General features: G+C 38.7%; 1 protein-coding gene and 2 pseudogenes across 2 annotated transcripts in view; 2 read left to right on the forward strand and 1 right to left on the reverse strand.

Annotated features, from left to right (window-relative positions):
- Scmh1 (Scm polycomb group protein homolog 1) overlaps window positions 1–23,715 on the reverse strand; it is a 112,247-nt gene extending 88,532 nt beyond the window's left edge. Inside the window, exon 1 of one of the 2 annotated variants that reach the window (XM_028784709.1) lies at window positions 23,627–23,715. The gene's annotated coding sequence lies outside the window, so the exon portion shown is untranslated. The remainder of the gene's footprint in view (window positions 1–23,626) is intronic. The other variant, XM_028784711.1, reaches the window with a different exon arrangement.
- LOC114637207 lies at window positions 1,576–4,187 on the forward strand (annotated as a pseudogene).
- LOC114636678 lies at window positions 4,934–5,258 on the forward strand (annotated as a pseudogene).
- Window positions 23,716–24,244: the final 529 nt, after the last annotated feature.

A 24,244-nucleotide genomic window follows, 5' to 3' on the forward strand; every position in this document is an offset into this window, starting at 1 on the left:
TTTTTATTGATTTAGTACATCTGTGTTTGTGTTATGAATATGTGTGTGGGTGCCTGTGGAGGTCAGAAGAAGGTGTTGGATCCTCTGGAACTGATAGAAGGACTGGGGGCCAAATTCAGGTCCCCTGCAAAAGCAGTAAGTGCTCTTGACCACTAGAAAATAAACCTAGAAAACAAAGATGCATCAACCATACTTCTGAAGACCCCTTTGGCTTGGGATGAAACATGATTCCATGCCAGTATATACAGTGCTCAGAATGTAAGTGCTGGAAACACCTGTTGGAAATAGGCAGGGAACTGGTGGGGGACACACAACTGATGAGCCATTTTCATTAGCTGGTATTCTCAGTGCCTCTCGGCCAACTGTCTGCCTTAAGAGCCTCTTAATTCATATACTTCATTTGGAGACAAGAGTGAGATTAATATTCCTCTGGGATGTGCTCTAGGGGAAGGAAGGGCAACAAACCAGGCAATCTTGCTTCCTCTACATAGCCGATGTGAGCAAATAAGAATAGATTTCTGCCACTTGCTTTGTAACAAATCTTACTTCTCTGTGTGTACATACAAAGAAAAGAATTCTAGAGAATTTCAACATTTTCTTCAACAACCAAAGTCAGCTAGCAATGGAGGGCTCATGGAAATGCTGAAAGGCAATAATGCCCTTTGTTCTATGAATGTGCCTAAATAGACTTCAATATATATAATACTTAATTTTTCTAATGGCTTCTGTGTGGGCCACAGCAAAAGAGAAGCTGATGTTCTTTAGAATGCTTCTGGCTTGTGCTTCTTGATCAGAAGTTTAGTGGGTCCAATATTACCATGTTGTATTTCCAGGAATACAAACATGGACCTGATATCATGAAGCAATGTTCCACCAACACCATCTCCTCCCCCAGTTAGCTTTCAGTCTGCTGAGATGAAGTCTTACTATGCAGTCCAAGCTAGCTTCAAACAGTCAATTTTCTGAAGTATCTCCAATTTAGAGTATCGCTAAGCTCAACTTTGTTAGTATTTAGAATAAAGGAGATAATAGTCTCATGTGCTCAACTCTATGTCAGTCAGAACACATTAGAAATAGGCCCTTTTGTTCAAATCTAGATCTGTAGCCCTGAATTGCTACAGTTACATAATCTCATTTCAAAGCAACGAGAGAAAAAATTTTTTTAAAATTTATATGTTTATAGATGTTTGGCCACATGCATACCCATCCATGTGCTACATATATGCATGGATAGTATCTACAGAAGCCAGAACATGGCATTGGATCCTCTGAAACTGGAGTTCTAGCTGGTTATGAGCCATTATGTTGATGCTGGAAATAGAATCTGGGTCCTCTGGAAAAGCAGCCTGTGGTTTTTAACCCTGAGACATCTATCCAGCCTGAGGTGTGAAACTATGGATGGTTAGGAAAGAAAAGGCTTGGGAGAAATACACAACCTGTTTGTAAATATCTGGAGGCCTCTTATGAAGAGGAGTGATGAGGTTTCCTTTTCTTGTTCAATAATTACTTAGGGGGAAAACTGCCAACTAGAGAGTGGAAGTTACAGATAGGAAGATGTGAGCACATTACTTAGAAATGTTGGCAGTCAAAGGTATCCAAAAATGAGATACGCTCACTGCAAAGGAAAAAATGAACTTGGCCTTACAGAGGATTCAGAAGCAGAAATAAGATAATCTTTTGGTCAAGTTTTAAATCATTAGCAATAAGAGGGTGTAACTTTAATTTTTTCAAAGTCTACTTTTAATAATGGATCTTAAACGCTTTAACCTCCCTTCTAGCCCACTACTCAATCAGAGGTAGTGGGAAAAAAAGGATACGGGGCAAGTAGACCTGTTTAGAAATGGTTCTTTTGAGCAGATCTCATCTGTGTTGTCAGGAAATCAGCAGTTCAGTTCACAGGTCAGCAGCAGCTCGATCCACTTCATGGATACACCAGCAGTCCAGTTCTGTAGTGTTGGGATAACAGCAGTGGTGGCACCACCTAACAGGAATAGCCAGGCCTCAGCCAAATCCACAGGAGTCAGCAGGAGTACCACAGCCAACAGGAACAGTTTTCAACTGTGCCTCTCTCAGCAAATTAAGATCATTGAAGACAGGAGACCAAGAACCATTTACTTATGCAACCAAGCCAAGCTCAGCCAGACCTCCAGAGTTCATTGAGTCCTATTTATACTCCCTCCAAACATCAAGTGTCCTCCATGGGTCTTGCCTCAGCAAGTGAGTATGTCTCAGCTGACATCACTCTGCCAATCAGCCTGAAGAAGCCGCAGCATACTACCAGAAATTTTTGGTTTCTCTCTATGCCGTCCTGACAAACAGAGCTCAACTGTTTGCGGACCAATACATGCGTGTCCTCGTTAGCAAAGAATCCTTCATCAAGTGTCCTTTCACGTGCTTGCTTTAGCAGAACATCCTTTCACCTGTGTCCTTCACGAGTCTGCCTGAGCCTTTTACCTGTGTCCACTTCAGTGAAATGTTCCTTCACATGTTTGCCCCAGAAAAACACCATCTGACACAACTGACTTTCCAAAGAATCCTTAAGTTTCCACTTCAAAAGGGACTAGACTTACACCTTTTGAAGTCCTTTCCAAATTTGATACTCTAAATCTAAGTCCTAGTTTTAACTATATGCAATACTGTACAACTTGAAGTTATGCACATATATGTGTACAGATTTGTGATTTGTTGTGGGTTGACTCTGCCCTTCTCAAGGATCTGACTTTGCATAGCACCACCAGCTATACCAAATAGAAAATTATTCTTCCTTAGAAAACTGTGAAGCATCTGGAAGCAAAAACATGTACAGAGAGAAAATAGAAAAGTGAAGTAATGTAGATTAAGGGAGACGTGGTAAACTTAGGTTTCTAAACACAGAAGTCATCAGACTGGGTATCCAGACAGACCTTCCCAAGAGCAACACTTTGGTTAGGATTTCAGTTTCTAGGATTCTTCCCTTAGTTTTACGGACTCTAAATATTAACTCTATTCAAAAATAGATTTTTTTATGAATAAAATCATACGTTTGCTCACAATAACAACAGGAACTAGCATAATAATTTATTTCTTAAAAAAGGCCAACCATCCTAAAATTTTCAATGGCCAGGACTGTTCAGTTTAACAATGCATCTATGTCAAATCAACATGAAAAACAGAAGAGTCTTGGGCAGAGTAGAACCAGTTGAGACAGTGACACAGCTTTTCTGTAAAATGTTAGCGGGATCTAGAGAAATGGCTCAGTAGTTAAGAACACTGGCTGCTTTTGCAGAGACCCTGGGTTTGGTTCCCAACCTTCTGGCATGCCAATTCCAGGGGATCTGAAGTCCTCTTTTGGTCTTCAAGGGCATTTGCCCACACGTGGTACACTTATATGCCAGAAAAATATGCATATAAATAAAATAAAACTTTAAAAATCTTTTTAAAATGTTAATACTTTTAGTTTGATGAGCCATGTAGTATCTGCTGAAACACTTCAGTTCTTTTATTGTAGTATGAAAGCAGCTACAAGCAGCACAAAAATTATAAGGCTCTTCTACGACACGGATATGAGCTGTTTTTGCAAGAGCTGTGCCTCTTTCTAAGCCGGCACTCTGAAAAGACGAAGCCATCTTCAGCCCGAGCTCCAGGATTGTGAAACCCAATGGTGAGAAGCCAGACAAGTTTGAGTCTGGCATCTCTCAGGTGCTGCTCGAGCTGGAGATGAGCTCAGATCTCAAGGTGCAGCTGCAGGAACTCAATTATCACCGCGGCCAAGGAAATTGAAATTGTTGGTGGTCGAAAAGCTTCATAATTTTTGTACCAGTTCCTCAGCTGAAATCTTTCCAGAATATCCAAGTCCTGCTAGTTCATGAATTGGAGAAAAAGTTTAGGGTGAAGCATGCAGTCTTCATTGCTCAGAGGAGGATTCTGCCCAAACCAATCCAGAAAAGCCGCATGAAAAATAAGTAAAAGCACTCCAGAAGCTGCACCCTGACAGCAGGGCAGGACCCCATCCTTGGGGATTTGGTCTTCCTAAGTGAAATTGTGGGTAAAAGGATCCGAGTGAAACTGGATGGCAACCGGTTTATGAAAGTTCATTTAGACAAAGCACAGCAGAACAACATGGAGCACAAGGTCGAAACTTTTCTGGAGTGTACAAGAAGCTCACAGGTACGGATGTTAATTTTGAATTCCCAGAGTTTCAGTTGTAAGGAAAATGACTGAGTAAAGTATCATTCATAGTAAAAAGAAAAAAAAAAGAAAAAAAATTAATGGCCATGGTTGTGTTCCAATATTTTAATTCAAAAACAGGTAACAGACCATATACTTATTAACAGAATCTCATTAACAAAACACTAGCAAACAAAATGTAGCCACATGGTCTGAGGATTATTACATACAAATATTAGAAAAAATTATTTCCAGAATGCAAAGATGGTTCACCATATGAAAACCAAACAATGCAATGTATGCCATAAACAGAGAAAGATTTTAAAAAGGGCAAAATTTTTGAAAAACAAATCTCAATTGATGTTAAAAAAGCATTTAACAAGCTTTAACACTTTCATAATAAGACACTAGACAAAGAATATCATTAACGGGGCTGGAGAGATGGCTCAGTGGTTAAGAGCACTGATTGTTCTTCCAGAGGTCCTGAGTTCAATTTCCAGCAACCACATGGTGGCTCACAATCATCTGCAATGGGGTCCAATGCCCTCTTCTGGTGTGTCTGAAGAGAGCAATGGTGTACTTATATACATAAAATAAATAAATCATTTTTTTTTAAAAAAGGAAGTTGTTTAAAACAAACAAAAAAAAAGAATATCATTTACGAGGGCAGTGGTTTCCACAGCTCGAAGCCGGCTCCCTACCTGGCTCTGCTACCTCCGTGATGGAAGCACCTTCCCTCAGGACATCAATACAAGCCTGAAGAAAAAGTCATTGCTTCCTTTAAGCCATGGCTTATCAGTTATACAGAAATACAACTTTGGGGAACAGTCTTCAAGAGAACCTTGATGAGCTCATAGAGTCAACAGACCCCTCCCCCCATCTTGTCCTTCAAGTTCTACTGCAGTTTGAGAAAGCTATAAATTCAGCACTGGCTCAGAGTCAGGAACAGAGTCAATTTCAGGGGCTCTCTAAATACATCCAGGTTCTGCGATAATGACTGGACTTTTGTATTGAACGATATTGAATTCAGAGAGCTTACAGAACTTATAAAAGTGGATAAAGTGAAATCAGCCTGTGATAGTAGAAATACTGGCTCCAATACTATGGAATGAGTAGAGAAATGTGGCTTTTTGATGCCACCTTCTGTTATTTTCATCGCTTTTTAAAGAGAAACATGGTCCTTTTTTTAAAGGATGCAGCAGATAGAGTGCTCCTGTGAGGAACCCACAGTAAGGGCTGATTCTGCTCAAGTCTATCCAGGGCAATCAATTAGGGATGAAAAAGTAATTAAAGGCATCCAGATCCGAAAGGAAGCAGCAAAACAATCTTTGCAGCTGACAGAGCAATACAGTAAAGACAGAATACTTGATTTTACTTACTAGAAAATGCAATCTTTTGCATATGAGAGGCTCTCAGTATTGACCATTTCATAGAATCCTGTCTGGATTGATTATATATTAATGTAAGTTAGATCATACCACTCTCATTTAAAATCTTTTCAAGGCTAAAAGCTCCTTCCCATGGCCTACACAGTGCAATGGGATCTGGCCCTGAGCTACCTGCTCTCTTTAACCCATCCCCTAGCTCCCACCATTCACTCCATGCTCCAGCCTCTATCAAGAGGCCAAGGATCTTTGCAGTACTAGAATGTTTCATCCTTCTATTCACTTGGCTAACTTTTTATTTTCCAGGCCTCCCTCACTTTAAATGTAAGCCCCACAGAGAAACCTTTCCTAACCTCTCACTCAAAAGTTGCAATTCAAATCTTCTCTATATTATTCTTTAGTTATCTACATAGTAATCAGCACCATTAAATATTTTCTACATCTATTTATATGTACCTTTCCCAGCACGGCCTTGTCTTTGATATTCAGCGCTAGATCTCAACATCTGTAATACGCCTAGCACAGAGGAAACAGCATTTATGTATTAAATGAAAGTACTTTAATAACTGGGAAAAAATAGTACACATTTTTTAAAAATCAGGTAAGAAAGAACACAGTAGTCACAATTGAATTTTTAAATTTTTTCTTGGAAGGATTTTTAATTAGACCCATGAGTAGATTTCTGAGAGAAAAATAATCAATGAAAACTGTTGAAGATTGGTTCTAATGTTTTGAATTAATCTGGCCCTCTAAATCAGGAATGTGTGTGTGTGTGTGTGTGTGTGTGTGTGTGTGTGTGTGTGTGTGTCTTTCATTCGAAAATCCAGATAGCTCTCAGGCAGGTGCCCACATGTGACTTGTTGGTAGCACAAAGCAGTTTAGCTAATTAATTAAACAGAAAACCTCCTAAAATTAAACAAAACTAAGCTGAACACTTTAATATTTACCTGTAAGTCACTGTAACTTGATAGGGTCATTGTTTAAAGATACCTTCAAGATGGAAGGGATTGAATAACATAATGATTAGAATTCAGCTTTACAAAGACTTCTGAATATAGTTTGCACAACTTATTGACACCAATGCAAATTCTAGCTAATTAAAATCCATTTAAAAGCCATGCATTCGCCGGGTGGTGGTGGCACACGCCTTTCTTTAATCCCCAGCACTTGGGAGGCAGAGGCAGGCGGATTTCTGAGTTCGAGGCCAGCCTGGTCTACAGAGTGAGTTCCAGGGACAGCCAGGGCTACACAGAGAAACCTTGTCTTGAAAAACCAAAAAAAAAAAAAAAAAAAGCCATGCATTCAAATAGCAAAAGATTTTTAAAATACACTATACAGCTACTTACAGCACTGGAAAAAGAGAAGAGTGTCACCAAAGAGCCAGAAACTTGAAAGAATTTTTGTAATATAAAACATAAGCAGAGCTTTTTGGAGAAAATCATTCAAAGCTGAGCATCTCTCTGAACATAGTAAACATATCCTACAAACCCTGTTTATAGCTTGGATACACTACAAGGTCTAGTTTTCCTGAGAGAGGATGGGGAGAACTAGATTCTAAGCTCCATGTTAACACCCTATTCTGTGCATGAAAGTTACGCTGCTGAGTTGGACTTGAGGCTACTAGGTCCAAATTGTGCAGTGCTGTTTTTATTCATTGTAAAAGTTCTTTAAAGGGGGAAAGGCAAAGACTAGAATTTAAAATACCCATTCTAAGTGAGACAGCCCCAACAGACCAGCTAAAAGTATTCTACAGATTCTACAGAAAGTACAATCATTTCAGTACCAAGATTCAAAAACAATTTTATTTATTTATTTATTTATTTATTTATTTATTTATTTATTTATTTATTGGTTTTTCGAGACAAGGTTTCTCTGTGTAGTTCTGGCTGTCCAGGAACTCACTCTGTAGACCAGGCTGGCCTTGAACTCAGAAATCCGCCTGCCTCTGCCTCCCAAGTGCTGGGATTAAAGGCGTGCGCCACCACCGCCCGGCTTTTGTTTTTTTTTTATTGGATATTTTATTTATTTACATTTCAGATGTTATCCCCTTTCCTTATTTCCCCACCCAGAAACTCCCATCCTATCCCCCCCCTTTTTGTTTTTATACCATTTTAATTACACGAAAGTATTGAGGTCAATTCTAGGTTAAGGAACTAGCAATACAATAGATACAAATAATCAAGGAATAAGCAAAACAATAAACACAAATAGTCAAAGAACAAGCAAGACAATAAACAATGTCCCGTGATCACTCCTGTGATCACTGTTTCAAAGGGCTTAGCAGGATGATCAAAATATCTGAGCCTACTTCCCTGTCCTAGTCCAAAGTCATTTTCATGCCTGAAGCCTACTTCTTTGCTCTAGCCTAAGATTTAGTTAGATTCCTAGGGTTTCTTTATGTAGGCCTGGCTGTCCTTGAACTTGGTCTGTGAACCAACCTGGCCTTGAACTCAGAGCTCCTCCTGCTTCTGCCTTCTGAGTACTGGGATTAAAGGCATGTATCGCCATCACCTGGCTCCATAAATACTGTACGGTGAAAGACTAAGAGAAAGCAGCAGGAGCCACTCTCACATTCCCATTCTTTTCCTCAAAGCTGGTCATAAGAACTGAGGAAGGTTTTCTCACTTTGCCTCAACACAAGTCCTAAGCCCCTCAGAGTAAAAGTTACCTCCTACACCAGGAGGTAAGTAGTCAAAGGCAAAGACGCCAGGAAAAATCTGAACAACCTGTCTGGCCCTAATTGCTGAAGCCCCTAAGTTAGGACCACTATACCCATCCCCTTTGCTTAATTCTATTTCTCCCTGACTTCTTCACCAAACCTGGCATAAAGATACACAAACAAATGAATATCCTGTCCTTACAAAGGCTCAGGTGTCAGTCAGGGTAAAACTTACATGGGTTAAATGAGTGCTTTTCTCTTGTCTTTCATTATGTGGAGATATGCAGTGAGCTATGATAAGGACGGTGAGTACACTAAAAATAGTTTGAATGTTTTACGGAAGCTGCTACCATAAGGCTTACTGAAGGACATCAATAGTGCCAGGGTCTGGTCTTCAGGCAGAGTTGAAGGAGAGAACAGGCACTTGCCTGAGAGCATGCTTTGACTCATCTGCCACACACTGAATACATCTCGATAACTTACAACTCATTCTTTACAATTTAACTGAAAATCGGCGAAAGCCCTCTCTTTCAGCCTTCCTGACTCTTTTCCCTTGGTAAACAATTCCTCTTCTACACGATATTTATAGCTGGTTCATACTTAAAACATTTAAATCACATTATTATTCTCTCACACACATACATACACACACACAAGTTAAATTTTTAAAATAAAATTTAAAACTAAGTAAAATTAAAGTACACTCTTATTAAGTTAGAAAGCACATAACACTAAAACAGTATTTGGATTTTGCAAAGTATATGTTTCAAAGGGAATAAAACAGAAACCTTACACATTTTAACTAAACTGTGCACAACAATGGCAGCTGCCCTGAAGGTCCCTGTTAGCACTCTGTGCCCCAGCTGGCCTCTAGAAGGTTCATTACTTTCATATTACCACTGTGGCAATTTATTAATGTGTTCAATGCAAGTAAAATAAATTGAAATGACAGTCCTGGCAACCAGCATCTCACATTACTAGAGCTTCCTTCCTCTCACCAGTCATGCCATAGGTAAGTCTTCTTAATGCAAAACCATTTTTATATAGTAGTCTGAGATCTTCAACATTGATGTTAGTACTAAAAAGATTTGTTTTTTAAAGTACAAAAACTATAGGTCCTCATGAAGATAGTCAAAGAAGCCAGGCACAGTGGTACCTGCCCATCATCATAGGACTTGGAAGGCTGAAAGCCCTCTCACCACACAGCTAGCTACGTGGTGCTCACCGCCTTGCACTGATGAGCACGGTATCCCAGACAACACTCCTATTTGCCTTCTTAGGGCTGCTAGACTCAATAACAGCTCTAGAGTGTATCATGCTACAAAGCTGATGTTTGATATCAAGCTGTAGACAGGCCTGCATATTTGCTCTAACAGCCCTAGGAAACTAATAATGGTCTTTGTACCTAATCCTGGAATTGAGTTAAGAGAAGGAGCTGAAAGAGGTTTAAGGTCATCAATAAGAAAATATCTTGACTTGATGGGACACATGGTTATAAAATGTGAGCACTAAAGATATTTCTGGTGGGCTCTTGGAAGGAAATAAAATACAAGTTATTAGACATCTTTGAGAAATCTCTGTTATAATAAAGTGGCAGAAAACTTTAAACTGTATTTGGCAGCTAGATTTTTCTAAAAAGTAAAAGTGATTACCTGGGATGCTTATCTCATACTACTAATTAAAGTGTGAAATGGCCTGGAGTCTTCTTGATGCTTAAAGTAAAATGTAGAAGACAAATCAAGGAATCAGTAAGAAAAAGGAACCATTAATTGATCACTTGGAAAATTCTCTGTTCATCTAGAGATTGCACTCTAAAAACAAAGTAAAAACTGAAGCTAAACAATCATTTGTGTGAGTCAGTCAAGCATCTTAGCAAAAGCCAGGTATACACTACATAGGAAAAATATACAAGAGTCTCTTATCAGATGGCTTGGATACCAGTACATTACATGGAAAGTCTGACAAGATTTTGAAAATTTCAGACCAGCAGAGATGTCTTCAAACTGGACCAAAGAGGCACAACTAGACCACTATAAAGGTATATAGTTTCCAAAAGCAGAGTCACAGATACAGATTCATAGGCCAATGAGATCTTGGGGTCAAAGGATAGGGGTATTTTAGCAGCTCAGAAGACACGATTTAACCACAAAATACTATTCTCTTATCTTAGAATTGAATATGTCTCCTACAGAATTCTGAACTTACTCTAGACCAGTTATTACTTTTATTCCCAAGGTCCTGGGGTCATGCCTAGAGGGTTTGGTGAGTTTCTTCTTTAATTTTTATTTTCTTTTGATGGGGGAGGGGTTACAAGGATGGAGGGAGGATATGGGAGGGCAGGGAAATGAGTATGGGATTTGGCTACATGATGTGAAATTCCCAAAGAATAAATAAAAACATTTCTCCCTTTTTTGATGATACTTTCTCCTGTGACTGCCCTGTCATTATATCTTGGAAGCAGGTAACCTGCCTTCTAGGCTTCACAGAGTCAATTCTCTCTCAGGATGAGCCATATCCAGGGGTTCATGCCAAATTCAAATAATTTAGAGTAAGAGTTTGGAATTTTATTTAGGAAAGATGCTGTCACAAAAACAAAACAAAAAAAAAAAGTAAAGGAGGACGGACAGCTCCTGAGAAACAATATTTGAAGTTATCTTCTGACTACACAAACTTATGGCATGTGCATGCATGTGGGTATATACACACAAGCAAACAATGTGGAGAAAAAGGAACTCTGTACACTGTTGGTGGGAACATAAATAAGTATAACCATTATGGGTTGTAAATGAGTTCAGTCAAAAGACAACATCTTTATTCTTTTTACAGATGAAAATTTTCATTATGTATAAAACATCACATTTTCTTTATCCATTCCTATGTTGACAGACATAGTAGCCAATATCTTGAAATGTTTTCTGTATTTCTTTCCTCTAACAGTTTCAAAGTTTCAGGGCTTACATTAAGGTTTTTAATTCATTTATAGTTGAGAAAGGAGGATCTAACTTTTTTTTTTCTTTTGGAAACAGAACCTCACTATGTCTCAACTACCCTGGTTGGCCTGAAACTCTTATCATGCTAAGTGAAATAAGTTAGATACAGATAAGACAAATATCCCATATTTTCTCTCATACACAGAATCTAGAGTTTTAAAAGGTAAAACATGAAAGTATGAGTGGGACTATTTGCGCAGAGGGAGGGGAGGGACCTGCAGAAAGAGAAAGGGTATAATGGGGATGGAAAGGATCTAAGGACATGACATGCATACATGAAATGTCATAACCAATGTACTAGTTTGTACAATCAATGCATACTTTTTAAAAAAGATGATCTACTATATGAGACATCTGCCCCAACTCTAAATATACATTTCAAAGAAATGTGATTAGCATACCATACCACAGAGACACTTCCATGTCTATGTTGAAGTACTATTCACAAGAGTATATACAGAGAATCAAGCTAGGTGCCCATCAGATGAGTGAGTCAAGACAGTATGGTGTCTGTGCTGACGAGTTTTTGCCAATTTTACATAGAGACTCCTGGGAAGAGAGAAGTTTCACTAAGGAATTGGCTCTCTCAGATTTGGTCTGCAGGCAAGTCTGGGGGGTGTTTCTTGATTGATGGTTAATGTCGAGGGCCCAGCCCAGGATGGGTGATGCTACCCTTGGGCTAGTGGTCTTGGATTGTGTAAGAAAGCAAGCTAGCCAGTAATCAGAATTCCTCCACAGTCTCTCTGTGTTTGAGTCTTACCTTCAAGTTCCACTCTTGAGTTCCTGCCCTTATTTCCCTAAAAGATGGGCTATAACCTATACAGTAAAATAAACTCGGAATCCTGTCATCTGCAGCAAAGATAGATAAAACCAGATAATATTTAGTAAGGTAAGACAAACACAGAAAGACAAGTACCATATGTTCTCTCTCATATGTGGGAGATTAAAAAGTAAGAGAAAAAGGAAAAATGGTAGTCTTGATTATAGAGGAGAGGAAGGGGACTATCTAGACAAAAAGCAGGCTAAATTTGGTTTGCAGTATTGAAATACCACACTGAACACCAATGTGTAAAATAAATGCATGCTAATAAATAAAATGAAGACAATTATTTTACATTTACATTTCAAAATAAATTTATCCAAAACTTTCACTGAACATAGTAGAAACTGTTGTTTTTATTATTTCATTCATTCATTCATTCATTCATTCTAGAAATCAAACTCAGGACCTCACAAACACTAAACAAGTGTTCTACCACTAAATTATACAATCTCTGTCTTGGTTTAAATTAAACAAGTGAAATAAAATAAAGGTAGAAAAGCAAAGATAAAACATTTCAACAATTCAACTAGTAGTTCTCAAGATGTCAGTGTAACAACTAAGTATCAAGGTCAACCAAGAAACAACCCTACCCATTGGCTCAACAGTTGGATTTGCCCCTGCTCTGCATAACTGCTTTGTCATTAGTTAAAACTGCTTTAAGTCAGCTGCAGGTGTGGTGGAAATCTGAGAATTCAGAGCTGAAGGAATTGATGAATGGGTTCTTCAACAAGAAAAAAGATAATTTCTAGTTCTACAGATATTTGTTTAGCAACAGTTTCTAAGTTTTCTACAGCAAGAGGACATCTGAGGTCATTAAATAATATTTACAGAATATACCCTGAAAAATAAGATTTCTATGAGTGGGACTGGAGAGATGGCTCAGTGGTTAAGAGCACCATCTACTCTTCCAGAGGTCCTGAGTTCAATTTCCAGCAACCACATGGTGACTCACAACCAACCATCTGTAACAGGGATCTGATGCCCTCTTCTGATGTGTCTGAAGACAGTGACAGTGTACTCACATACATGTAATAAATAAATAAATCTTTAAAAAAATTTAAAAAAGATTTCTATGAGTGATTTTCATTATAGAATCGTAACTGATAATGAAAAATACTTTTAGTAGAACTACAAACTCTACTGAGATGTGTGGCTATATGCATGTGTGTGCACATGTGAACTGGAATGTGTGCACCTATAAGTGCACAAGCCAAAGGTAGATGTCAAACACCTTACTCTTTGGTGGTCCACTTTATTTTTTCACAAAGAGTCTCTCAATGAACCTGGAGCTCATCAGTTGGTCTAGACCTGGGCAAGGCCCTGGAGTCCTCAGTCTCTGCTTCCCAGGACCTGGATTACAAGTGTGCACCACCATACCCAGCTTTTCCTATGGGTGTGGTGAATCTAAACTCAGAACCTCATGCTTCCACAGCAAGCATTGTACCTACTGAACATCTCCCTAGCCCCTGAAAAGGTTTTATTTTTTAAAGTAATGATAAGTCTTTTAAGTTTATCCCATACTTTTCTTTACAGACAAAATCATAACTACCCAAATCATGTTGATATACAAAGATAATAACTATTAAAACATTTTTAAGCACCACACAAACCAAATAAAAAACTATATATGAAATAATTTGTGTTCAGAAGCCAATATGAGGACATATTCTGCCAAATAATGGCACTGTGTTTTCAATGAAGAGACAATATTATATGGTAAGAATTGTTTACATTTGTCTGAATGCTTTCTGTTGACCTGCACTTGGCACATTTTTGACAGCTACATGTATGACATAGATATGAGAAAATTTATATGACATCCAGTTAGCATATACTCTGGCACATAAGTCTATCTATAGATTGCAGTTTGTCAGACCCATAAAATGAGTCAACCATTTGGCATATCATTATTAAGAAATATGTTTTAATTAAATTTCAAATAAATAGTATCTAATCCTTTATTTGAACAGTTTTAGACTTTTGGGAAACTACATAGATACCTTGTACTTTTCACTCAGTTTCCTGGTTATAATATCTTGTATCATAATAATATGGATATCAGTTACAGTTAATAAACCAATGCCAATATTCTATTAATTACAAAGCCAATACTTGAGTCACATTTCCTTAATTTTACCTAACACACTCTTAGTTCCAAGATGACACCCACATGATTACAATATATTTGGTTGTTCTATCTTCTTAAGCTTGACTTGACTTAATAGCTTCTCAGACTTTTTTTTTAATCATGTACACATTTTTAAAGAGTACCAAACAGATATTTTTTAGACTGGTCTTCAGCTAGGATTTGTTTGATGCTCTTGTCATGAGGAGACTAGGGTTATAGGCTTGGTAAGGAAGGACACTGAAGTGAAGCTCCTCTCACCTGGATAAAAACACTTGAAACCTGTGAGGGAGCTCCATCTCTCTCTCTGGAGCACCAGGCAAGTGTGATTACAGTACTGTTAAAATACCAAACATTGTTAAAGTACTGTTAAAACTGATTAAATCTGGGAACTAAGAAGATGGCTTAGTCTATAAAACGACTACTATACAAGCATGAGTTCCTGAGCTTGAGCCCCAGCATCCACGTAGCAGCTACGTGTGGTGATATGTACCTGTAATCCCAGTGCTGGGAAAAGACAGGGAAGAATCCTTAAAGGTTGCTGTCTAGCAAGTCTAGTCAAATCTGTGAGTTTCATGTTCAGTGACAGACTGTCTCAAAAAAGAAGGTGGAGGGCCAATTAAAGAACATACACAAATTAATATCTGACTTATATACATGCACACATCTTCCAATACCTATAAACAGGTATACACACAAAAATATCTACTAAAGTCACAATTCATGTGAGTAAGTTCTTTCTGATTTTATTGCAGGGGCTAGATAGTTCAGTGGTTAAGACACTAATTGCTTTTCCAGACGACCAGAGGTCAGTTCCCAGAACCCATACAGCAGCTCAAATGGACTACAACTCTATTTCCAAGGGATCCAATGGCTTTGTCTGGCATCTGCAGGCACCAAACTCACAAGTTGTACACAAACATACATACATGCAGATAAAACACCCACACACATAAAAATTAATTAAAAAAAAGATCTTCTTGTAAGCAATGCCTGATGGATGTTCACTTTACTGCACAAAGACATTAAGGGATGGGGCAATGTGGCCCTATAATTGAATTCTCTCTTGCTTCCTTGGCTGCTGAAAAGGGGCTCAAACAGCCAGCCGGACTACTCTTAAAGGAACACTAACTGTTTCCAACACTCCATGGATACTTTGAAAAAATTGCATTAGGACTAAAGCTGATTGCTCTGGCTCCTGAAGGTACAGCCTTAGCCAGGACTGTTTGAAACAGTTTGTACCTGTCTTTTTGCTATTACAAGCCTCGGTAAACTCCAGATGATCCTGTAACCATTTCCAACAAAGGCAGAAGGAGCATTTTTCCTGGTGTGACTACTGTGGCAGGTGCTAAAAATACATTGATGAAATTGGTGTAAAACAAACCTTCATCTGAATTCCAGGTTTGCTATGATTGGTGCAAACACCCATTTTTGGCAATATAAGCAAGGAGTTTGGTTACTTGGTAAATTGGCTGAGAGACAACTCCTCTGCCATTGCAAAACTAGGCACAAGTAAAAGCTTCTTGGGTGGCCTCTTCTTGTGTACCTCCAGTGGTAGGGACTGAGCCATATCAGAAAGAGGGAAGCAGCAGAGGAAGGAGAGCAGCAGTGACAACAAGACAGCAGAAAGACAGACAGAGGAGTAGCAAGGACTCTGAGCTGCAAAGGCAGATCTGTCTGTATGGACAAGACCACAAGACTGCTGGTCACAGGCTGCAATGGCAACAACAGTGGTGAAAAGCATCAGTAGTCACCTCCTAAACAGTAGCAATTGGGAAAAGGGGTCACAGTAACAAGAGGGAACTGAACAATTCAAGAGGCCGTCTAGGGCAGAAACAAGGAGAATGGCAGAAGCAGAAAGAGAACAGAGTTGAGGCTGACAACTGAAACCAGAGAAGAGTAGCTGCAGGTACCTTAGTCACTTGTAGAGTTCCTGAGAGCTGACAAGACCTTAGGAACAAGCCAGGGGTCTCAGACACCCCAGGCCAGGAGCTGTAAAATTGACATCTGCCAAGAGCTAGGGAATCTCAATCTCCCAGGCCAGTGAGGGAGCTGGAATACTGTAGAGCTGAGGGCCTGGCTTCCTGAAGCCTGCAGGAAAGCGGCAACACTAGAAGGTACTTTCCGTCTGCTGCTTCTCCATCTGTCTACTGCTATGGCCTCTGGAGGCAAATGCCAACTGGCACCACGCCGAAAACTAACACTTGAGTTTTGCTTTGCCTAACCACTGCTTCTAACCTAAATAGAGCAAAAGGACCCCAGCCAGTGAATTGGTAATAAAGTCACCAAGGGAAGAAACCATCTCATCCTCCTTTGTATCACTGGAGAGTTTGTAAGTGACTGTTTGAGTTGGGAAAGCAGATGCAGACCAAAGGCTGAGAGAGAACAGAAATTAAAACATGAACACTGACTCTTTCAAAAAGGAACGTACGTTTTCTCAACTTCAAAATCAACCTCAAGCTGAGGAAATGACTCAATTGGTTTAGTGCTTGCCATGAAGCAAGTTGTAATCTCCAGAACCCAGTTTTTTTTTTTTTTTAAAGCCAGATATGGTAATGTGAACTTGTAGCCTCAGCAATGGAAGGCTAAGACAGGATGAAGATCCACAGGGTGCCAGCCAGCTGGTCAGCCAGCCTAGCCTAACACGGGAGCTCCAGACCCATGAAAACCTGTCTCAGAAATAAGGTGGCTAGTACTCCTGAGGTTTTCCTCTGGCCTCCAAATGCAAGCATATCACCTGCATGGGTACCACCACATGCAGAAAGAATCTTGATTGATTTACTGAAGCATTTCATTCTTCTACTTAGATGTTAATCAATTTTCTGTCACTCTAACAAATACTAACTACTAATGAAGAGAAAACATTTATTTTAGCTCAATTTTAGAAAATTCAACCCATATTCAATTGGCCCTGTCATTCTGGGCCTGCGGCAAGGCTGATCAGCATTGCAGCAGTACAAAGCTGTCTATCTCATGGTGGAAAGCAGGAAAAAAATAAAAGAAGATACTGAGATCCCACTATTGCTTTTGAGAGCATGCCCCCAACAGCCCAGAGACCTCTTATTAGGCTCATATTCTAAAGGTTCCAATAGCGTCTAAAAGCACCAACCTGGAGACCAAGTCTTTAACAAATGGGCCTTTTTGCAGGGACATTTAAGACCCAAACTATAGCATCAGGATTCTAGTTTGCCTATACTGTTTGATGAAATAATATACACTCGATGAACATATATGTGTTAACTAACTGTCATAAATCAACTTATAAAGTCCTAAAATTGTAGAACTCTGCTAGGGACAGTGTACATGGTAAATGGAAAAGGCAATGGAGTTAAGTCAGGCTGGCCCATGTTTGAAACTGTGGTTTAGCATACATTTCTTAATTGTGGCCAAATATCTGAGTCCCGGGGTCTATTTTTTTTAACATATCAAATAGAACTAATAATACTCATATGCAGTTAGGGAAAATGTTTTCATGTTTTGGTATATCCAGAAGATACCCAAGCTACTCAAGAAAGGTTACCCTCCTGATGAGTTTAGTACCTTATGGGGAAAAGGTGTCCTATAACTACATTCTAGAATAAGACAAGATATGTACAAACACACATAAAGAAGATCTGGTTGCCACTTTGATACACTGGATAAGCTCTTAAGCAATTCCCCATGCTTTCCCCTCCCCTGCCCCATATAAGTAGTTCATGTCTGATATACAGCAGCTAGTCAAATACCTGATAATATTTGAGACAAGAGTCAGTAGAGCCAGATTCCAGCTTTCATGCCTTTGCCAAGCTATTCCTTTCACTGGGCCTCATTTTGTCACTGAACAACTAACAGTCTCAGAACTTGAGTTAGAAGAGCTCTTAGATATCACCATCGCAATGTCCTTGCCTAAATCACAAAACCAGCAAATGGAAGACTAGGATTGAAGAGGGACTTTCTAACTACCAAGTCATACAACTATGTCCAGATTGCTGAGTTGTTGTTTTTTTAATTAGGTGTATCTGTGGAGGCAGGGTGTGTGTGCACACAAGTGCAGGTGCCCTCAGAAGTCAAAGGCATAGGCACCCTTTGGAGCTGGAGTTACAGAAGGCTGGTATCTACCCAGTGTAGGTGCTGCCAACTGAATTAAGGCCCTCTGTAAGAACAATACCCACTCTTAATCACTGAACCATTTCTCTTGACCCCAATTTCCAGATTGTTAAACTCTGCTTTAAAGTTCTTTTCTATCCTCTCAGTTGTAAAGTATTCAAGGCTGAAATGTTTTTTAGAGTATCCACTAAAAACAAAAGGATAAGTACTATTTTTGTTAAAAATCAGAAAACAGAGTAAACAAAATTGTGAATATCAATCTTGATTAGCTAAGAGAAACTATGATTCCAGTCTTCAAAGGATAAAAATTCCTTTCTTCATGTTGATACACCAAGCACTTGAAAAAATAGAGATCTCTTTTGAATAATATCTGAGTCTACTATCTTCTCAAATCAATAGGATTATAATCACTAGTCCAGAGAAGTGGCAGTAAGTTGAATAATTAGTATTCCGAGAACTATACCTCTGATTATCCTGGTGTCCTGTTCTTGAAGCATATGACTTTTTTTAAGTGAATGTTTTTTAAATAATTTGTTTTGAGTACCTTGAGTTTTTCATATTGATGACTATAATTTTTAAACTTATTGTTGTCCCCTTGACATTCAAAACACTATTTCCTACCAATTTTGTTTATAAGTTTATTGATCATATACATAGACTCTGGTCCCAGGCTGCCAGAGTTCAAATCTTAGCCAACCTCGTGACCTTGAGCTGACTGTTTAAGTTCTATGTAGCTGTTAGGTGCTCTACAGATAAGTGATGTTGTACCTGTTCTTCCTCTGAATATCTTCTTCCAAGGCATGTCTTTTGCCAACACTATTCTATTCAAAGATGTCTTTATCTCTTCCTATGGGAAGCTGTCTTTTCATTAACTCTTTCTCAGAGTTCATATGCTGTTCTCACTACAGAGGCTTCCAAAGGTCTCTTCCTCTTCTACCTTGGCAGACTGCTGCTCTCACCTTTGTGTTCTGATAGTAATTTGAATGTATTTCAACCAAAGCATTTATTATACTAGATTCAAAGAGTTCGGGTAATTTAATACAGCCTGTATTAGGCAATTTCAGACTTTAAAATCAGAAATTTTATGATTCAACTTAATTATATCTTTTTATACTTTTGCTATCTTCTTCCCATACTACACTCATAAAAAGGACTATATATTGACATTTAAAACACAACTAGTAGCCAGGCGGCGGTGGCGCACACCTTTAATCCCAGCACTTGGGAGGCAGAGACAGGCGGATTTCTGAGTTCGAGGCCAGCCTGGTCTACAGAGTGAGTTCCAGGACAGCCAGGGCTGCATAGAGAAACCCTGTCTTGAAAAACAAACAAACAAACAAACACAACTGGTGAGACAATATTTTTTTTTAATTTTTTTTAAGATTTTATTTAAATTATGCATATGAATACACTGTAGCTGTCTTCAGACACACCAGAAGAGGGCATCAGATCCCATTACAGATGGTTGGGAACCACCATGTGGTTGCTGGGAATTGAACTCAGGACCTCTAGAAGAGCAGTCAGTGCTCTTAACCACTGAGCCATCTCTCCAGCCCCGAGACAATATTTTTATGAATAATGACTAGATACATACATTCACTACACAGTTGAAATACAACTTAAGCAATATATACCTATTTTCTGAAATTTATACTCAAAATTTTGTGAGATTTACAAAGTCATTTTCCTTATCATATGTAATTATATTAGATAAAGTGTCAATATTTTTATTCTTTTGTTAAAAGACATTTAAACTAGTTTTTGTTTTGTCCTCAAACTCACAGAAATCCACTTACCTCTGCCTCCTATGTGCTAGGATTAAAGGCACGTGCCACCATACCCAATCTTAGTTTTATTTTTTTGCTATAATCATGTATGAATATTTTTGTATGTTTCTTTTTTCCGTTTTTAATTATTTATTTTTGAGGTTATAATATTACATTATTCCCCCTTTCCCTTTTCTCCCTCCTACTTACCTCTCCTTACTCCCTTTCAAATTCATATTCGTTCTTCATTAATTCTTGTTACATATATATATGTATACATAAATACAACCGACTTGGTTTGTATGTTACACAGATGTGTATTTTCAGGACTAACCATTCAGTTATTAGATAATCAATTGATGTTTTCCTCCTTGGGAAAGACTAGTTCTCCCATTCTCAGCATTCTTTGTCTGTAGCTCTTTGAGTAGGTGGAGGTCTTTTGGATTTCCCCACTCCTTCACCTACCATCTTACCCCTCTGGCCACTTTAGCATGCTGATTGTTGTCCCTGCTCAACTCATGTTTAGGTAGGCATGCTGGTGAAACTTTATGGGGGTAACATTTTTCTTTCAACAGGTATAGGCAAACTGTTTCTGCTGTGGTTGTGTAATTATTAGTCTCACCAACAGCACCCAAGAGCTCTTTTAGCTCTTCATCTCCACTAACTTTTGAAATTGCAAGGCTTTATTTTTGCCAACTTGACAGGTATAAAATGACATCTTGTAAGAATTTAATTTATCCAAATGGTTAATAAACATTTAGTCTGTCTTATCTGTCTACTGATTTGTCTTGTTTTAATCCACTAAAAGGGATTTTTATTAGTGTATTAATATTGGCTATTAAGTGTACCACAAGTATTTTTTCTTTTTTTTTTCTTTTTTGTTTTTTCGAGACAGGGTTTCTCTGTGTAGCCCTGGCTGTCCTGGAACTCACTCTGTAGACCAGGCTGGCCTTGAACTCAGAAATCCACCTGCCTCTGCCTCCCAAGTGCTGGGATTAAAGGTGTGCGCCACCACCGCCCGGCCCACAAGTATTTTTTTCAACTCTATGACTTATCTTTTAATTTTTTTAAAATTATGGTATCCATCTTTATCATAGTATAGTGACTAGTTTTATGTCAATTTGACACAGGCTAGAGTTAGCAGACAGGAAGAATCCTCAATTGAGAAAATGCCTTCTTAAGATCCAGCTGTACTGCATTTTCTTAATTAGTGATCAATGGAGGACCCAGCTTATTTTGTGGGTATGGTGCTACCCCAAGGCTGGTGGTAGTCCTGAGTTCTACAGAAAGCAGGCTAAGCAAGCCACGAGGAGCAAGTCAGTAAACAGCACACCTCTATGCCTCCTGCCCGTAAGTTCTGACCTGTGTGAGTCCCTGCCCTTGATGCTTTTGATGATTTCCTGTTATGTGGAACTGTGAGCAAAATAAACTCCCTGCCCCCCAAGTTGCTTTATGTCATGGTATTCCATCACAGCAATAGTAACCATAACTAAGACACAGAGCATGGAGCATAGCAGTGTCTGGACACAAATATTTATTAGATACAAATAAGTATTAGGCAAAATAAATATTTGTTGAATTGGTGAACAAATGAAAGCCTGTAAAAATGCAAGCAACAACAACGTGTCTACGATCAAATAAATATTCTCTTACTTTGGAATTATGACCCTTTATATAAATGTTTATACTCCTATTTTATTTTATTTTATTTTATTTTATTTTATTTGGGAGGACGGGATTTTTCCACATAACACTGGCTGATGTGGAATCTGATTTATTTTTGAAGAAACAAATGTAACATGACTTGGAAACTTTCTGGCACAGTGAAATACTACAAAATCAGAATTGAAAATTTAAACTTCTAAATTATTTGTTTGTGAATAAATATATTGAATTTTCTGTTTCTCTCATACTTCACTGGATACAATGGTTAAAACAGTCTCATTTCCACCATGTTAGAAGAATGTTGATGTGTCTTAGGATTTCTACTGCTGTGATAAAACACTGATCAAAAGCAAATTGGAGATGACAGGGTTTAGTTCATCCTATACTTCCTTATCATGGGCCATTATCAAAAGAAGTCAGGGCAGGAACCTGAAGGCAGGAATTGATGGAGAGGCCATGGAGGGATGCTGCCTGTTGGCTTGCTCACTATGGTTTGTTTAGCCTGCTCTCTTCTACCACCCAGGACCACTTACCCAAGGGTGGCACTGCCCATCAATCAAGAAAATGCACCATCAGCTTGCTCGCAGGTCAATCTGGTGGGAGCATTTTCTCAACTGAGGTTCCCTCTTACCAAATGATTCTCTCTAGGTTGTGTCAACATAAAACTAGCTAGTACAATAAGGATGGTGTAAAGCGACTCTAATAAAACATTCTAAGAACGCACCTGGGAATGTGGCTATAAGCCAAGCAGCAAAAACCACTGCAGATAAAATGAAAATACATGTATATGCTTTCATTTTAAAAAGTGAATAATATTTACAATCAATAATGAGGGTAAAACATACAGCAGCACTTTTAATTCATGATGACCATCAGGAGGAACACTATGAGGTTCAATAATACACACCAAGTTTTTAGAAAGAGGTCAAAAGAGGCAGTGAGACACTCTGAACAAAGCCGAGTGTAGTGAGACCTGGTTTTGAGGAGTCATTCTGACACTTCCTAGCTGTTCACAATTGGGCACATCATTTTCTCCATCTGCACTTCAGTTTCTCATCAGAAAATCCTGTTGACAATGTCTGGCATCCCATTATTAGGATTAGTACATACTTCAAATTTAAAAAGATGTGTACACAACATCTGTCAATATTCTGCCCTTCCCCACATCTTATACCTTTCTACTGTGACCTGTAGCATCTCCATAGCCAAACTGGACATTAACTGCTCTGAGGGCTAATTGCTAGTGCTGTTGTAACAAATGCCAAAAACAAGGTTGCTTAGTGATCGAGGGAGATATGGCTGACAGCTGCTTGTAAAGCTGCATATGGGTAGCTAAACATAGGCTAACACTCAAAAGAAATATAAGGACTGCAAAAGGGTTTGAGTTTTAAGTATACAGGTTCGATTAAACCAAGTTGCCTGATAAGAGAATGTAATGGAGGGCAGGCAAGGGAAGAAAAGTTCTCATTCAAACACTACATGCAGTGATGTAGCCAGCAAGGTAGCTAAACACTGAAGGGCACTGAGTTCCAAGAGGAAATGTTTTAGGGAACAAGGGGTAATCATGAAAGTAAAATACTGCTAATGCACAGACCTGCTGCCTTTCAGACATTTGCCCACTTTTGTACGAAGAAGCAAACTGATGACCTTGACTACAGTAGTTCCTGGGCCTCTGCCACTTTACTATGGTGACTAGGATAAATTCTAAAACCTTTAAATCTGTTTCTTTTATTTTTGAAATAGCAAGACTATTATCTCATGAGTACTTGGGAAACTGATACAAGCAGCAACAATAAGCTAATATATACATGAATGTAACATAGGATGTACAGAGCTCCTTCACATAGATTATGAATTTTTTAAAATTAACAGAAACCTTGAGGTTCTACAGCACCCAACAGGTACTACTACTATGCTTATTTTCAGATTAGGAAACTGAACCTTATTAAGTCAAGACACGGTGAAAACAAAAAGTGAGGACCTGCAAGATGGCTCTTCACGTAGAGGTGCTTGCTGCCCAGCCTGATCAGGACATGAGTTCAAATAAATCCCAAGACCTTCATCTTTCACATGTGCACCAACAAACACCTAAAATAAAATTTATTAAAAAGGTGAGAAAGTGTGTGTGTGTGTATATATATATATATCCATCTCCAGTGTATACAACTTAAGTTTGTATAAAGGGTAAGCAGTTTACAAGATTTATTTCATTGATAAGATTTGTGTGTGTGTGTGTGTGTGTGTGTGTGTGTGTGTGTGTGTGTGTGTAGCAGTCAGAAGAGAGAAAAAGGTTAGAGACTAGGAAAAGACAGGGCTCAAAGATTTAGCTTAGGCAAACACAAGATATAGGAAAACATAGATATGTAATTTAAAGCAACTTTGTGAGAAGGAAAATGAGACAAATATCCTTTTCATGTTATCTATATTTTTAAGCAGTTGGCCATATGTTGAGACTGAGAAGATGAATTAAAAAGGTCAGAAGTCAGACTGAAGAGGTGGCTCAGTGGTTAAGAGCAGTGGCTGACCTTCCAAAGGTCATGAGTTCAATTCCCAGCAACCACATGGTGGCTCACAACCATCTGTAATGGGATCTGATGCC

The sequence above is a fragment of the Grammomys surdaster genome, unplaced genomic scaffold (genome assembly GCF_004785775.1).
Source record: "Grammomys surdaster isolate TR1022 unplaced genomic scaffold, NIH_TR_1.0 100, whole genome shotgun sequence".
In the NCBI taxonomy this organism is placed as follows: Eukaryota; Metazoa; Chordata; class Mammalia; order Rodentia; family Muridae; genus Grammomys; species Grammomys surdaster.